General features: G+C 38.0%; 1 protein-coding gene across 2 annotated transcripts in view; it reads right to left on the reverse strand.

Annotated features, from left to right (window-relative positions):
- The window catches only part of asic2 (acid-sensing (proton-gated) ion channel 2), a 941,282-nt gene that overhangs the window by 819,517 nt on the left and 102,582 nt on the right, over positions 1-19,183 (reverse strand). The gene's annotated exons all lie outside the window — the stretch shown is intronic.

The raw sequence follows: 19,183 nt of genomic DNA on the forward strand, positions 1-19,183 counted from the left end.
GTACAGGCAAGGCTTTTTTTTATCAGCGAGCAAAAGTTGCGAACTTTATCGTTGATTTTCTCTATTAAATCCTTTCAGCAAAAATATGGCAATATCGCGAAATGCTCAAGTATGACACATAGAATGGATCTGCTATTCCCGTTTAAATAAAAAAAAATCATTTCAGTAGGCCTTTAAGGTCAACACAATTCAGCCATCAAGATGCTGTACAGAATTAAGTTGTAAAAGATCGAACAAGGTTCTGCTGTGGAATATTAATAATGGTGCAGGGTTCCCCCTTGATTTATTTGATAGTGGTGGTGCGCCACGGCAACATGTAGGTCGCACCTTAAAAACAAGGTTTTTGTTTTTTTTACGTGAGAGGAAAATGTAGTAGTATAATGTATTGTAGCATCCAGAAGAAGACACACAAAGGCCGACATTCTTTTTAGCTTTTATTGCCAATATTATGCGAACAATTGGCCCAATATCAAAAAGTATTTCCTTTGTACACACGTCTCCATGTTTCACTCCTAGATACACAATACTTTCTCCGACACGGTATGTACACAGACCATGGGAAAAATAAAAATCATAACACAAACACCATCAGGTAGTTACAGTATGAATGGATATACACGGTACAGGCCAAAAGTTTGGACACACCTTCTCATTTCAATTCGTTTTCTTTATTTTCATGACTATTTACATTGTAGATTGTCACTGAAGGCATCAAAACTATGACACCTGTGACGTGAAAACCATTTTAGGTGACTACCTCTTGAAGCTCATCGAGAGAATGCCAAGAGTGTGCAAAGCAGTAATCAGAGCAAAGGGTGGCTATTTTTAAGAAACTAGAATATAAAACATGTTTTCAGTTATTTCATCTTTTTTTGTGAAGTAGATAACTCCACATGTGTTCCTTCATAGTTTTGATGCCTTCAGTGACAATCTACAATGTAAATAGTCATGAAAATAAATAAAAAACACATTGAAAAGAAGGTGTGTCCAAACTTTTGGCCTGCACTGTATATCTAGTTTATTATTTGCACACTATTGACTAATTGACAACAATTTGGAAGGAGAAAGACATACTTTGATCACCCGAACTGCACTGCCAAAATTGGCTGTTGTGATGTCGTAAGCCATACGCACAGTAATTGTCTGAATCGCAAGCAGCATGTCCATGACGTGGACGTACTTTAATGCAGTGTTTTTCAACATTTTTTGAGCCAAGGCACATTTTTTTCTTAAAAAAATACGGAGGCACACCACCAGCAGAAAAGGTTAAAAAATGAAACTCCACCAGGTTGTCGTGCCTTATTTTGAGTTTGTTGTTGTTTCCTGTGTGTCGTGCATTAGTTCCTGTCTTGCGCTGTTATTTTGGTGACCCTTCCTGTTTTGCTGGTGTTCTCCTGTAGCAGCTTCACGCCTTCCTTTGAGTGCTATTGCCCGCACCTGCTTTGTTTTCGCAATCAAGACTATTTAAGTTATGCGTACGCTATCATTCTTTGTGGGGGCATTGTTGATTGTCATGTCATGTACGGATGTGCTTTGTGGACACCGTCTTTGCTCCACACGCTGTAAGTTTTTGCTGTCGTCCAGCATTCTGTTTTTGTTGAGTTTGTAGCCAGTTCAGTTTTACTTTTGTTTTACATAGTCATCCCTTTTCCTTGCGGGACCTGCCTTTTGTTAATTTTTGGTTGAAGCGTTACATACCTTTTTACCTGCACACTGTGCAGGTAAAATGTGCTCTGCATACAAACCATCCTCGACGTGTTCCGACTTCTACAAATCAATGAACTACCTGCTGCCACCTACTGATATGGAGTATTACAAGAATACCCTGCCGAGCTCTACACAGCACAAGCACTAGAAAACGGCACATTATTATGATTATTGATTTGCAAATCACTGCTTTAATGTATCCGAGATATACCCTCGCACAGCGATCTACAAAATTTAAGATGACACTGGCAACTTTTAAGGAGGGGAAGATTAGCAGTCGCACAAAGCAAGTGTGACATCAGGCTCTCTGCAGCTCATTTTTTGTCACGTGCATGAAGCAAGTACAGTCTACAATAACACCAGAAATAGATGCTAGATTTGTTGCCGGATGTTTTTAATAAAGAAGCAGTGACAAAGGATTGGAGAAATCTCTCTAAAAAAAAAATTAATAAAGTACAATAAGCAGCAACAATTGAAAATAGAGCAAAAGGATATGTAAGAAACATGTGTTAATACTATGATTATTAACAGATTGGTTTTAAATGTATGTATACATTGTTTGCCTTTTTAAAGAAAATATATGCATCATAGCAATGTGATGACATCATATTGACCAGGGCCCTAACCACTGTTATCTGGCAATCTATGGGAAACCCTGTGGTGCTTGACAGTTTAATTGGTGATGGCAAGGGGCAGTTTTCGCCACCAGGCTCCACCCACTACGAATGGATATGAACAGGTGACCCATCGGGCACTTCAGGGTGTCATCATAAATTCTACCAATTCTGATCAAGATTTTAATTTGTGGAGGCGAGTTAACGTTTTGCAGCGAGCCATCAATTCAAAGTTTGCCGCCATGCCACGCCCACATCTTACGACGTTGGCAAAATTCGTTGCTGTCTAGTATTTGTCATTTTAACTGTGACTCAATCGGTCAAAGTCCTTAAGAGGAGTTTGTTAGGATTCTCAATCGCAATGGGACTTTCCTAGGTAACAACAGGTTAAAAATAGAAAATTAAAACATTTAAAAAATTACAAATATTTAAAAAGCACGACATGTTTTTGGCCTAAAAATGACAGACCAAACCAAGATTGCCGGCCTACTGTTTGTTTTTAGTTATGAGTCTGAGACTTCTCCATGTGTCCTTTCATGACAGACGCCTCTCCTGCGATGTTCGCGTCAATACATGAAAACTGGTGGGAGGGGCTAATTTTTACTAAGGGGGCCAATCATGACATGACCCTCAAAATAAAAACATTTTAGCCATACCTGACGCGCCTGCAAAATGTGGTGACTTTCCCTGCATGTTCAGGGGTCACGAACAAGTACAAGTCTCAGAGTCGCACATCAAAAGAACAGAATGGCTTTTGGCGTAAAGGCTGCGATGGACAAAAACTCACGTCGCGTCATAACCTGCTGTTACATCGTCAGATCAAAATGTAGTCGAAGGTTGGTTAGACCAATCTAAGCGCATGAACATGAACTGATGACTGCTCGGATGAGAGGCTAAACGTCTTCCAAGACAAACTGAACAGTCCACTTGTAATGGATTAAATGCCCTGAGATGACAATGACCTGGATAAATTACATTTTGAGAACAAACCACATTGCAATTTTTCTCTCCAAAATTACACATATCGGCATAAAACTGGTAAATAAGTAAAATAAGACATGCAACTTGTAGACTGTCAATCAACATTATTTTCTCAAGGTGCCACATATTAGAACAATGTTAAAAGTACCACTAATATTCACATAGTCACATAGTGAAATGATCCTCTGCTTTTGACCCATCCCCTAGTTCCACCCCCCTGGGAGGTGAGGGGAGCAGTGAGCAGCAGCGGTGGCCGCGCTCGGAAATCATTTTGGTGATTTAACCCCCAATTCCAACCCTTGATGCTGAGTGCCAAACAGGGGGGTAATGGGTCCCATTTGTATAGTTTTTTTGTATGACTCGGCCGGGGTTTGAACTCAAGACCTACCGATCCCAGGGCGGACACGCTAACCACAAGGCCACTGAGCAAGTTTTTATGCAGACAGACTCACAGCTTTTGTCTACATCACATATGTCAGAGTCAAGGCCCGCGGGCCATATCCGGCCCGCGAGAAGGTTTTTTACGGCCCTTGGGATGATCTTGATTTATTATTAGAACCGGCCCGCAGACCGCAGATCTTTTACACGCACCAAGCGGATGCCGGTCCAAGGTTCCGAAAGGGGGCGAGCGGCCCGCCGGGACGCGCCTGCCGGCCGAAGGGCTGCAGCCCGGCCGTCAGTCGCGGAGCCCGCCGTGCCACGCGCGCCAAGGGGGCGGGCCGAAACCCGGCCCCGAGGCCCTGAGACTTCTGCTTTGTTTCCCCAAACCGCGCGTCACCGCCGGGCCCGCACCACCGTCGGGCTGCAGCCCGAGCGTCGGTGGCGGAACCCGTCATGTGCCGCGCGCGCCAAGCGGAGCGGGGGGGTCAAGCGGGCCGAAACCCGCAGGCCACCCCCTCACCACGAGGCCCTGAGACTTCTGCGTTTGACCCCTACGCGCGGCCCGTCGGGACGCGCCCGCCGTCAAGCCACGAGGGCCAGCCGTCGGGTCGCGGAGCCCGCCGTGCCACGCGCGCCAAGGGGCGGGCCGAAACCAGCGGGGGGTTTCGGGCACCCAACTCGCCTCCCTCCCACGGAGGGAGGAGGGGGGTTTAATGTGAACATTACTGTGCAATCACATATTTAGAGTTTTTACTCAATTCAAGTTTAAAAGTTAAAGTTTAATATTTGTTTTCACTGCATGTTACTTCTCCTTAAACAAAGTGTTGTTTTTGATTTATAGATTTTTGCACTTTATTTTATTGTATTTCAATTTAATTATATTTTAAAAATATTTCAGTTGAGTGGATGATAGAAAATTGCTATTATTGTTTTTTTCTTTGAAGTAAATTTAGCCCACTTTTGCTAAAATAGAAAATATAGGCTACTGATGGTGCCTTGAATACCGGTTTCTTTCATTTAATGTTCATGTTATGGGGATTTTTATATAAAGGAAATTTGTCTTTTGTGTCTGTTGAAAATTAAAGATTACTGACAGAGCCATAAGAAAATATTGCTTTATTTATCTGATCATATTGGAATATATTTGTTAGGTTTTCAGTAGGTTCAATTAGGTTCACTAGACTATATGCGTCATTTAAAAATTTTTCAATGAACATTCGAACAGTCCGGCCCTCGGCTTGTAGCTAAATTTTTTATTTGGCCCTCCGTCCATTTGACTTTGACACCCCTGGTCTACATCATGCGCTTGAACTAAAGAAATAACCAATAAAAAAAATAGTGTTTATAATGTAATGTAATCATAATACATATTACGGTACAAGTAACAATTTAAAAGGATATATACTTTTATTTCTCATTACTGTGGAATTGCTTACCATTGTACTGTCATTGGGAGGTATATCATTCACAGTAAATTATTAATAAATGTGTGATCTTAAGTAAGATAAATCCAATGAACTCCCATTTCTGCAAGCAAAAATGTAAGTTGAATAGAGGCTCAACAATACTGATTGGATATCATGTATGTCACTCAAATGCCGGTGACTGCGGGGAGGAAAAAAGACCTCTACCTGTTGCCATTACGTTGTCACACTAATTAAAACCTCAATGTCGATTTGATGTCGATTAATCGTGAAGCCCTAATTCAGAAACATATTTTAACATTCATTCACAAAAAGTTTCTGAACAGAAAAAGTGTATTACCTGATATCTCTCAACAGAAAATTGAGTTTCAAGAGTATTTGGACTTTTGCGGTTAGTGCCCTTCCATCGAGTTTGTGACCTAGTTTAAGTCCCATCATTCAATACTGGGGTATTTCTACAAACCCCGTTTCCATATGAGTTGGGAAATTGTGTTAGATGTGAATATAAACGGAATAAAATGATTTGCAAATCATTTTCAACCCATATTCAGTTGAATATGCTACAAAGACAACATATTTGATGTTCAAACTGATAAAAAAAAATTTTTTTTGCAAATAATCATTAACTTTAGAATTTGATGCCAGCAACACGTGACAAAGAAGTTGGGAAAGGTGGCAATAAATACTGATAAAGTTGAGGAATGCTCATCAAACACTTATTTGGAACATCCCACAGGTGAACAGGCAAATTGGGAACAGGTGGGTGCCATGATTGGGTATAAAAGTAGATTCCATGAAATGCTCAGTCATTCACAAACAAGGATGGGGCGAGGGTCACCACTTTGTCAACAAATGTGTGAGCAAATTGTTGAACAGTTTAAGACAAACCTTTCTCAACCAGCTATTGCAAGGAATTTAGGGATTTCACCATCTACGCTCCGTAATATCATCAAAGGGTTCAGAGAATCTGGAGAAATCACTGCACGTAAGCAGCTAAGCCTGTGACCTTTGATCCCTCAGGCTGTACTGCATCAACAAGCAACATCAGTGTGTAAAGGATATCACCACATGGGCTCAGGAACACTTCAGAAACCCACTGTCAGTAACTACAGTTGGTCGCTACATCTGTAAGTGCAAGTTAAAACTCTCCTATGCAAGGCGAAAACCGTTTATCAACAACACCCAGAAACGCCGTCGGCTTCGCTGGGCCTGAGCTCATTTAAGATGGACTGATACAAAGTGGAAAAGTGTTCTGTGGTCTGACGAGTCCACATTTGAAATTGTTTTTGGAAACTGTGGACGTCGTGTCCTCCGAACCATCCGGATTGTTCTAGGCGCAAAGTTGAAAAGCCAGCATCTGTGATGGTATGGGGGTGTATTAGTGCCCAAGACATGGGTAACTTACACATCTGTGAAGGCGCCATTAATGTTGAAAGGTACACACAGGTTTTGGAGCAACATATGTTGCCATCCAGGCAACGTTACCATGGACGCCCCTGCTTATTTCAGCAAGACAATGCCAAGCCACGTGTTACATCAACGTGGCTTCATAGTAAAAGAGTGTGGGTACTAGACTGGCCTGCCTGTAGTCCAGACCTGTCTCCCATTGAAAATGTGTGGCGCATTATGAAGCCTAAAATACCACAAGGGAGACCCCCGGACTGTTGAACAACTTAAGCTGTACATCAAGCAAGAATGGGAAAGAATTCCACCTGAGAAGCTTAAAAAATGTGTCTCCTCAGTTCCCAAACGTTTACTGTGTGTTGTTAAAAGGAAAGGCCATGTAACACGGTGGTGAACATGCCCTTTCCCAACTACTTTGGCACGTGTTGCAGCCATGAAATTCTAAGTTAATTATTATTTGCAAAAAAAAAAAAAAGTTTATTGAGTTTGAACATCAAATATCTTGTCTTTGTAGTGCATTCAATTGAATAATAGTTGAAAGGGATTTGCAAATCATTGTATTCCGTTTATATTTACATTTAACACAATTTCCCAACTCATATGGAAACGGGGTTTGTACTATAGTCCAACTAACTTAGTAATTTAGTATTTGTTGGTTAAAAAATCCACAAAAAGTTGGCTGCTTAACAGTTACAGAAACACAAACCATTGGTTACTTTTCAGCTCCTTCATATGAATACAACATTTACACATTTATATTCAGTGAAGGGAATTATTTCCTCAAAAGATGTGAAAGGCAAGTGCAGCTTGAAAGAGACCTCGGAAAACATGACAGACCACACCAGGGAGCAGTTACTCCCTTAAGCAGGCGCCATCTAATTAATTACTCGGCTCGATCAAATGAGTTTCACCAAAGTCGAAACTCGCAAGTGGCTGTGCAGTGATGAGTCTCATACGTGGCCGCTGAAAGAGTTATTAGTGTGTCGAAAGACGCGTTTCACACATAAATTAGTATGTGTAGCCTTTTTAAGCAGCTGTCACATAGCTCTTTTTAAAAAAGAGCTCCTGCTGTTGTGTCGGCTAATGGTCAGATTAACTTTCTATCAATGTGGTAAAGTTGCAAAATGACGTCCAATCATTGACATACACTACCTTAAAAGTGACTTTGGATATTCCAGACATTTTAAATATGTGTCAGTGGTGCCACAATAGTGTATTTGGACGTGTGTTAGCCTTGATGCGGATATTTATAGTGCCTTTAAAAAGCTCTACTGGCAACACGCCGTTTTGTGTATCTGTAGCTTCAATGCTAATGAGCAGCATTTTTCTCTGACAGTGTGTCTCCAAGGAGCGCTATTGTGTAATATATACTTTTTACATAAACACTAACTCTGCACCTGACCAACATAACGAATGCCATATATCATGTACAACAGGGGTGTCCAAACTTTTTCCACTGAGGGCCGCACTTGGAAAAATTAAAGCATGAGGGGGCCGCGTTGAAATTTTTCATTTTCAAACCATAACAAATTATATGGATTTTTTGTTTTGTTTTTACCTTTAGGGCTCCCGGGGACCATAAGTCTCTGTCATTAACATGTTAAAAATAAGTCAAATTATTATTTTAATTTTTAATGTAACGCTTACAGTAAAGCTCTATCAACTTCAGGTTGATATAAAGTTAAAAAATAAAAAAAAAAAGGTTTTATGCCTTTTCTGTCAAAGACAACTTTGTTTTTCATAGTAAAACTGAAATATGCAGTATTTCCCCCACAGCCCAAAACATTCAGAAAGCAATGTTTGATGTGAAGTAATTGGATTCCTCAAAAGATCAATAATGCAGGACACCATTGATTTAAATGTATTATTATTTCTGAGTAATCAGTCACAGTGAAACGATAAATAAAATCCCACTAAATATCTTTGGGATCTAAAAGGTCCCCCACTCATAAAGTGATACATTTTTATTATTATTTGTTTTACTTTCAATACTTAAGTTACGAGATCAACCCCAGATATATCTGTCAATTTTACGTTTGAACTATTATTTTGGTTGTTTTATGCTCTTTTGTCAAAGAAAACGTTGTTTTTATACCGCAACCACATATGCAATATTTTCCACAAAAACATTATAAAGTGAAATATTTTAGGTAATTGGAGCCTTGAATAGACCAATAATTCATTATAACATTCATTTTTGAAAAACAATTTTTTTTTAAATAAAAAAAATAAAATAAAGAAAAGAAAAAAAAAAGCCTGCATGGCAGCTTTGTATCAACATTGCAACTTTTTCCACTTTTTTAAATTATTTAAAAATGTTTGCAATAGCATTTCCAGAATGTGTGGCGGGCCGGTAAACAATTAGCTGCGGGCCGCAAATGGCCCCCGGGCCGCACTTTGGACACCCCTGATGTACAACAACAGAACTTGAAGGAGTGGGACAAGAGGACACAAATGTGAGCAACGCCAGCATATTTTTAGGCCTTGATCAAAAGATAAATGGAAATTAAGTCAATAATTTGACAGGGGGAGACAGAGGTCTCACTCTGTGCATCGCCTTCAGCATGTTTATTTACCAGTAGAATTACCCGGACGCACTGAGCCCTCTTTTCATTCATCCATATTTGTATCAGTGGGCACAAAGTGGGTCCGCTAGCTTCCACACACAGGATTCACAGACATTGCCTGCATACTTGCGAGTGAGAAATTCCGTTAAGTAACGGAAATTAAGTGAAACAAATGTATTTTGATTACAAAGCCAAATGCGTGGCGAAGTTGGTAGAGTGGCCGTGCCAGCAATCGGAGTGTTGCTGGTTACTGGGGTTCCATCCCCACCTTCTACCATCCTAGTCACGTCCGTTGTGTCCTTGGGCAAGACACTTCACCCTTGCTCCTGATGGCTGCTGGTTAGCGCCTTGCATGGCAGCTCCCACCATCAGTGTGTGAGTGTGTGTGTGAATGGGTGAATGTGGAAATACTGTCAAAGCCCTTTGAGTACCTTGAAGGTAGAAAAGCGCTATACAAGTATAACCCATTTATCATTTATTTATTTAAATGTCCCATTGTGGGAATATTTCAGCTTCAAATCGGATGGGCAATATGAGCCCATCAACACGGACAAACGAGAGAGAATGCCGTAATGGCAACAACAAAAAGACAACGTTTGACCTTGTTTTCCCAATACGGAACAAACTGCACTTACAGAAATTAGTAAATGTTATTTTGTGTTTGTTATTTAAGATTAAATAATTTGCCTTTAATTACAGTAAAATTATAAACAATTATACAGTAATGCCAAATAAGTTTGTATCATTTAAATGATTACTTGCATTACCATTTTATATTATGATTACAAAAGCAGTCAATTTGGTCAAAAAATATTGCTGATAATAATATTGTTTATCTGCAATAATTTGTAAGACAATATATTGTCCAGCAAAATGTGTTATCGGCCCAGACCTACATAGTTTTAAGTTAGCTACAAGCTATAAGTAATCATTCACATTTTTTCGTCCAAAACTTTTTTTTTATTAAAAAGCGATCTTCTGTCAAGTGGTGGGTGCTCATAAATGGGCTGTAAGGGCACACATTACCAGTAAAACATAATTCAAAAGATAGAAGAAACATGTTGGGTAAATTATGCATCAAGACAGCTCTTCTGAATTATTTATCATGACTATTCTTTCGGGACAGAAATTGTCCACGACCTCATGAATTAGATAAATATTGAGAACTTGAGAATATTTATATGTTTGTACAACGCACTGTGAGTTACTTTTTTTTAATATATGCCGCTGACCGAACATTTCTGTCTTTCCATTTTTGTCAAACTTCCTCATCTCTTTGCCTTCATGAACTTCCGTGTTTCCCATATATTTTTTTAAATGTGGCAAGCCACCACAATAAAAGTTCAGGCCGCCACAAGTATATAAAAAAACCCCAACAACAATTAAAATAAAGAAAGTTTATTACCGCCACACCTTGAAAATACTTTTTTTTTTTAAAGTTGAAAACAAATTAAAGTAATATAATATAATGTAGCCCTCAGAAAAAAATTACACAACGTCTGACGCTATTTTTAACTTTTATTACCAATCTTATGATTAAAAATGGCACAATTCCAACAAGTTGTACCTGCCGTGTACACACTTTCTTCTCCTTGAGTTCGTACTTCGCCGCCGGACATACAACAACACTTCCTCATTCCCTGCCAACCTTTCAGGCACAGACAGTGTGTTTGTAAACATGGGAAAAACTGACATTAAATCCAAACCACACAAATATTAAACATTACCACCAGCAGGTCGTTACAGTTTGGATATATATATATATATATATATATATCTAGACTATCATTTGCGCACCATTGACAAGTGATGTACCGAAAACTCGACACCAGAAAAATACTTTGACTACCGAAAACAGTGCTGCCGAACCCGGATGTAAACAAAACGCACGCCATTGTCTGGAGCGTTGTCCGCATGTCTGTGATGTGGATGTAACCAGATATACCCGTGGACAGCGATCTACGCAATGTTAAAATATTAAGAGGACAGTGGCGGCTTTTAAAAAGAGAAAGCTCAACCGGAGCAGCGCAAAGAAAGTGTGACGTCATGCTCACTGCAGCTAATAGGGAATGTGGGTTTAGACCCTCGTGAGACAGGTTAGTCTTACCCTATTGATGATGTGTTGTTGCAGTAGTTGAGTCTTTAAACAGGAGTAGAGTCTCTAAACACGACTACATTCTAAAATAACCCCAGAAAAAGATGCTCGATTTGTTGCTAGTTGTTTTTAAGAACAATAGTCAGTAAAAGTCTAAAAAAAACACTTGAAAAAAATCTCAAGTACATTGTACAAAAAGCAGCAACAATTGAAAAATATGGCAAAACGATTAAAAAAATGTTAAAACTTTTTTAATAACAGATTTGTTTTGAATTTATGTATACATTTTTTAAACCCTTAAAAAGAAAATCATATCATTGTGCAAATTACTCGATGACTTCATGACCGCCACAGGTATCTTGGCAGTTTAAAAGAAAGCCTGTATAACTTTCATCCCTGATACGCGATGATGTCATAGGGACATCGACCCAGCCACACCGTCACTATCACAAGATATTGACTATCTGTAGGAAACACTGAACCCAGTCCACATGTGTTACTGTGTACTTACTAGGAGAGCTGGTAAAAATCGATTCACATCCGTAAGGAAAATATGCCCGGAATCTTTTTTTTTCTTTTCATTTTCCTTTATTCAACCAGGTAAAAACTCATTGAGATTAAAATCTCTTTTACAACCGCGACGTGGCCAAGAGAGTAGCAAAAAAAGGTTTCATAAATATGTATAACGACAACAAAAAACAGTAACAGTCACAAAAGCACAAATTACTTACAACATAAAAACATGCAATCGGTAAAAAAAAATTAATGTTTAAATTAATAAAATTTAAAAAACAAGTACAGTGCCCAATAGAAACAGCTTCTTGATTTTTTTTTAAATGGCATAAAATTCCCCCAAAGTGATCAGTTCATGTGGCCTCAGATCCTTTTGAAATGTATTACAATACAATAGAGCAGCAAATCTGAAGGCTTTTTTCCTAGAGACTAAGAACCAACACACCAAGGATGTTCTGTTTCAAACACATAAAACAACATAAACAAGGGGGAACCAGACAAAGAAGTGATTTATAAATAAAAGTTTAAGTACCACTGATAGTCACACACACTAGGTGTGGTGAAATTACCCTCTGCATTTGACCCATCCCCTTGTTCCACCCCATGGGAGGTGAGGGGAGCAGTGAGCAGCAGCGGTGGCCGCGCTCGGGAATCATTTTGGTGATTTAACCCCCAATTCCAAACCTTGATGCTGAGTGCCAAACAGGGAGGTAATGGGTCCCATTTTTATAGTCTTTGGTATGACTCGGCCGGGGAATAAAACCATCCATCGAGAAAATCTGTGAACTGACAAAGATGGTGTCAAGGCGTGGACTATGGTGTGGTTTGTTCTCCCGTGGTGCAAATGATTTGGACCGGACATGGCGTGAAGTTAAATACATGATTTAATATTAACACTCAAAAAGGGGATAAACAAAAGGCGCGCACAAGGGCGGAAGTACAAAACTTGGCTATACAAACAAAAACTCGCACAAAGGCAGGACTATGGACAAAAAAACAAAACTTGCAAACTATGGCATGAATAAAGAAAACTTACTGGATGTGAAAAGGGCATGAAAAGGAGCAGCATGGATCATAAGGGTGTGTAGAGAGTGTGATGTCGCCAGACTGACCAACAGAAAATGAAAAGCTTAAATAACACAGACATGATTAACAACAGGTGCGTGACTTAAAACGTGAAACAGGTGCGTGACATGACAGGTGAAAACTAATGGGTTGCTATGGTGACAAAACAAACAAAAGTGCACAAAGAGTCCAAAAACAAAACAACACATGGCCAAACAAAAACATGATCAACACAGACATGACAGATGGACAGTTTGCCTTTGTATACAAAGTGCAATGGTGGACAAGGTTCCCACAAATGTTGCTTTTGTAAGGTTTGCAAACACAAAAATTTGTTTTTTACTCAAAGAGACAGTATTTCGCTCATGATGCCTGAGAAATACTGCTTTAAGTATCAGATAAATAATAAAATATGGTGCCAGTCTGAGTGGTACACTAGTACAGTAGGAGTTATGGATTACATAACACACACCATTAGTTGCCTCAAGGTTGACTCCAACTCATTCAGTCGTTGAATTGGACTACAGAAGGAACCGGATCCCTTTTTCTTTACGAGGACGCCGTTTTAAAAACAGACCCTGATGGACGTCGGAGTCAACGTCTAAACTGTTTCTCGTTTGACCAAACAATCCACCTCCCTAAGCCCACAAGACTAACCCTATCAGGGCGGTGGGGTTATTTAATTTCAGCGTGCGGTGCTTAACTGTCATTAGCCGAGCTGCAAAGACTCGCTTCCCGTGTTTGTTAGTTATCTACAATTAAACTGATTATATGTGAAGATTTTTCCAGACACGTTAATTACTGTCAATTATGATTAGGAAGTAATTAAAATGATCTGCTCTGTTTGCGGCGCTGGCACAGACACAGAGAGAGCAGGATCCAAGCACACGCAGCTAAACTTAAAACTACTTGACCTTTAGAAACTGGATGAGCACAACGTACCATATTTTTTGGAGTATAAGCCGTTCCGGAGTATAAGTCGCACCGGCCGAAAATGCATAATAAAGAAGGAAAAAAACATATATAAGTCGCACTGGAGTATAAGTCGCATTTTTTGGGGACATTTATTTGATAAAACCCAACACCAAGAATAGACATTTGAAAGGCAATTTAAAATAAATAAAGAATAGTGAACAACAGGTTGAATAAGTGTACGTTATATGAGGCATAAATAACCAACTGAGAACGTGCCTGGTATGTTAAAGTAACATATTATGGTAAGAGTCATTCAAATAACTATAACATATAGAACATGCTATACGTTTACCAAACAATCTGTCACTCCTAATCGCTAAATCCCATGAAATCTTATACGTCTAGTCCAGGGGTCACCAACCATTTTGAAACCAAGAGCTACTTCTTGGGTACTGATTAATGCGAAGGGCTACCAGTTTGATACACACTTAAATAAATTGCCAGAAATAGCCAATTTGCTCAATTTACCTTTAACTCTATGCTATTATTATTAATTAATGATATTTACACTTAATTGAACGGTTTAAAAGAGGAGAAAACACGAAACAAATGACAATTAAATTTTGAAACATAGTTTATCTTCAATTTCGACTCTTTAAAATTCAAAATTCTACCGAAAAAAAGAAGAGAAAAACTAGCTAATTTGAATCTTTTTGAAAAAATTAAAAAAATAATTTATGGAACATCATTAGTAATTTTTCCTGATTAAGGTACATTTTAGAATTTTGATGACATGTTTTAAATAGGTTAAAATCCAATCTACACTTTGTTAGAATATATAACAAATTGGACCAAGCTATATTTCTAACAAAGACAAATCATTATTTCTTCTAGATTTTCCAGAACAAAAAATAAGATTTAAATTTGATTCTACAGATTTTCTAGATTTTCCAGAATAATTTTTTTGAATTTTAATCATAATAAGTTTGAAGAAATATTTCACAAATATTCTTCGTCGAAAAAACAGAAGCTAAAATGAAGAATTAAATTAAAATGTATCTATTATTCTTTACAATAAAAAAAAAAATTACTTGAACATTGATTTAAATTGTCAGGAAAGAAGAGGAAGGAATTTAAAAGGTAAAAAGGTATATGTGTTTAAAAATCCTAAAATCATTTTTAAGGTTGTATTTTTTCTCTAAAATTGTCTTTCTGAAAGTTATAAGAAGCAAAGTAAAACAATTAATGAATTTATTTAAACAAGTGAAGACCAAGTCTTTAAAATATTTTCTTGGATTTTCAAATTCTATTTGAGTTTTGTCTCTCTTAGAATTAAAAATGTCGGACAAAGCGAGACCATCTTGCTAGTAAATAAATAAAATTGAAAAAATAGAGGCAGCTCACTGGTAAGTGCTGCTATTTGAGCTATTTTTAGAACAGGCCAGCAGGCTACTCATCTGGTCCTTACGGGTTACCTGGTGCCCGCGGGCACCGCGTTGGTGACCCCTGGTCTAGTCTCTTTATTTGATATTTTACGGTAATGTGTTAATAATTACACACATAAGTCGCTCCTGAGTATTAGTCGCACCCCCGGCCAAACTACGAAAAAAACTGCGACTTATAGTCCGAAAAATACGGTAATAATTTTTACACATTGAAAAATATTTTTCATTTAGTTAAAAACAATCCTTTAGGATGTCAGCTGTAGCTTTTAGTATCACCATTTTAACTTGTTTTCTTGATTTTACATCTTTTGTTTTTCCCTTCCATTTCTTATAAATAAATAAATGATAAATGGGTTATACTTGTATAGCGCTTTTCTACCTTCAAGGTACTCAAAGCGCTTTGACAGTATTTCCACATTCACCCATTCACACACACATTCACGCACTGATGGCGGGAGCTGCCATGCAAGGCGCTAACCAGCAGCCATCAGGAGCAAGGGTGAAGTGTCTTGCCCAAGGACACAACGGACGTGACTAGGATGGTAGAAGGTGGGGATTGAACCCCATTAACCAGCAACCCTCCGATTGCTGGCACGGCCACTCTACCAACTTCGCCACGCCGCCCCTTTTGTAAGGTTTGCAAACACAAACATTTGTTTTTTACTCAAAGAGATCCAAAGAGATTGTCTTAAAATGTTATTTTCTTTGGACTATGCTGGTCAATGCGAGCAAACGCGCACCAACACTAAAATGTTCCACATAGAGAACCGATCCAGAAGCAAAACCACAAAAACACCTTACAAAAAATGTAATGGGAAAATGCATAAAATGCAAAAACCCCAAACGCACTTGTATGAGAGAAATGCTGCAAGTTAACGGAACAAAAGCAGATGTTAGCCAAGCTCCCAAGGCACCAGACCTGAGTGATATCTGTGATATAAGACAAAATATTTTACAGAATGGTGGAGCAACCAATTTTTACCAAGTGTTTAAAAAACACAAAGAAAAATACTTTCTCATTTATTTCACCAAATTTCTTCCCTGGACATACCGCTTAAGTCTTTTAGAACTGGCACACTAGTCCATCAGGTCATGCACAGGTCCTCTTCTAGGAAAAGCTCTTATATATGTACCTGGATTATAAAAGTCTGATCAGCTCGTGTTTGGTCTAAAAGTTCAGTTTGGAGATGTGTTGAGCTTGTATATATGTAGTCCTCCATCTTTGTAGTCACATTCAGCAGAGCATTAAAATATATTTCTTGTATTTTGTTTTCATATATGAAGTTTTTTTTTTTTATAAATCTGCTGGCTTCTTCTATGGAAAAAGATATGGTAGCAATAAGCAAAGAATCAGGGGCCATACTTCTCCCTTCACTATTATTCGTATTGAGAACCAGCGTCCTCTGTAGTGGACATTTGTTTTCGGCCTCTCTCTTTTATCAGTTAGAGATGTACTTTTTCTGAGATTTGTTGAATTGTTCACTTTAAGGGGAACTGCTATTTGAATGTTTTCTTAATTTTGCCTAACATTCCTAAACACATAAGTTTTTCTTTTATGTATTCTAAGTCGTAAAATATGTTAAGTGCCAGGTGGCTAACAATGCGGCTAATTGGAGTACAATAATAAACCCATGAAGCCCTCTAAATGCCAACAATTAGAGTTGTCAAAAAAAAAAATTGGTTTTCAGATTAATCGCGATTCTTAAGCAATTAAAAAAAATTCTAAATACATTTTATAAATGTATTTAATCAAACTGTCGTATCCAACAACTCAGGGAAATCATAGGGTTGATGTATATTCCTATATCTGCTGTAAATATTTAGTTTAGGAAAGAGAAGTGTTGGATACTTCTCTTGTTGCCTTATTTGTATATGACTTTATTAAATGTTTGGGAAGCATTTTATTAAACAAAACCAGTTTTCTTTTAAGTCATTTTAAAATTAAAATCGATCAGACCTGTTCATTTTATGCAGAAATTTAGTTAATTATAGAACTGGTATTCAATATTATTAAAAAGTATTCATTTTGAATCGAGAATCCATTCTGAATCAAGAATCCATTCTGAATCGAATATTGTGGTACCCAAAGATTCACAGTCCTACCAAAAACAATAATCAATTTTCATCTCGTGACCTAATTATTATCAAGATCAGTGTTTCCCACACATTCATTTATTTGTGGCGGCCCGCCACGAAAGAATTAAGTCCGCCACAAATGTCCAGCTTTTCAGGCAAATCATATAGTTGGTGTAGATGCCCATATAGGCTGTTCAGATTTACTTTACAAAAGAGAAGTGTAGGATACTTCTCTTGTTGCCTTATTTGTATTTGACCACCACTGTTTTCTGTTTATTTGTTACTGACTGTGGCAGGACACCTCTGCCTCTGTTTCACTTTATGTTGCTGGTAAATAATATGGTAGTAGTAGTGGGCTAAAGTTAAGTTATTTAGTATGCACTAATTAAAGGGGCAGAGCTTTAAGAGACATTTTAGCTTTTATATTTTATAAGATATATTGTTTGTAAGAACCACAATGAATAAATATATTTCAGTGAATAACTTATTGTTCAAATCTGTATATAAATATGTAAATAAAGTGTTGTAATTATATTGTAAAATGGATGGATGGATGGATTGATGGACGTTTAAAACAAAACTGTTATTATTAATTAGTAAGTATACATTTTTTGAGCCTTATTAGAGAAAATCATATCATTGCAGTAAATTATGCAAATTACTCGATTATGTCATGGTGACCACGCCCATAGCCACACCCCCAACGCCACAGGTATCTTGGCAGTTTATGGGAAACACTGAAGGTATTAGCAATATTGTTATTATATAAGCATTAAAGCAGACAAATTATTTTCAGCATCACTGGGACTTAGAGAGTGCAAAATTTACATGGTGAGCTGCTGCATCACATTCGAGTTGGTAAAGGTTCATTTAAGTTGGTCAACTGTCACTCAATACAACCTTTATTTAACCAGATAAGAAACCCATTGAGATCTAGATCTCTCTCACAAGGGTGACCTGGCACAGCACATGTTTCAAAACAGTTTCAGAAAAGTAATACGTTAAGACATACATTTTAAAATACATACAAGGGAACTGTAAAACAATTAACCAAATTCAGTCTGTACACGAGGAACAGTTAAAGCATACAAATTGTTAGAACGTAATGCGTAAAAGCTGTTTTTTCTTTGTAACAATTCACACCAGTATGGAGGCATTAACCCTAAAAGAACCTTATAAACGATAGTCAGTCAATGTGTGTATCTGTGTGCACTCAATGAAGATAAGTCTGATTTTATTTACAGTTGACAGTGGTGGGTGAGATGACGACAGCCAGTAACAAATCTTAGTGCTGAATGAAAAACAGTGTCCAAGGACTGGAGGCATTTAAATGAAGCACTAAAATAAAGCACATCTCCATCATCAATTTCGGGAAAGATAGTCGCTGTCACCAATTTCTTTCTGACCTTACGAGAGAAGCAGTTTTTATTTCTAAAGAAGAAAACAAGCTTTACTCTAAGCTTACAGACCAAGTTGTTAATATACCTAGAAATGGCGAGAAAGACAAAAAAAGACGCTCGGTTGCGGCCACCTTTTTTTTTTTTTTTTTTTAAACCTGCGTAAGGATTATGATCACTTTTTCATACAAACAGGAAGATAAACACATCCTATCAGTCAACATCCTACTGAGAGCAGACATTGTTCAGTAAGAGATTGTTTTATTATGTTGCTGGTTACTGGGGTTCAATCCCCACCTTCTACCATCCTAGTCACGTCCGTTGTGTCCTTGGGCAAGACACTTCACCCTTGCTCCTGATGGGTGCTGGTTAGCGCCTTGCATGGCAGCTCCCGCCATCAGTGTGTGAATGTGTGTGTGAATGGGTGAATGTGGAAATACCGTCAAAGCGCTTTGAGTACCTTGAAGGTAGAAAAGAACTATACAAGTATAACCCATTTATCAATTATTTATTTTATTATGTCTGTAGTCAGTATTTCTTGTTTAGCACGGAGCAATACTGCTACTTGATGCTTAATGTTTCACTAAAGCTGCATCTGT

Source organism: Entelurus aequoreus, linkage group LG06 (genome assembly GCF_033978785.1).
Source record: "Entelurus aequoreus isolate RoL-2023_Sb linkage group LG06, RoL_Eaeq_v1.1, whole genome shotgun sequence".
Classification (NCBI taxonomy): Eukaryota; Metazoa; Chordata; class Actinopteri; order Syngnathiformes; family Syngnathidae; genus Entelurus; species Entelurus aequoreus.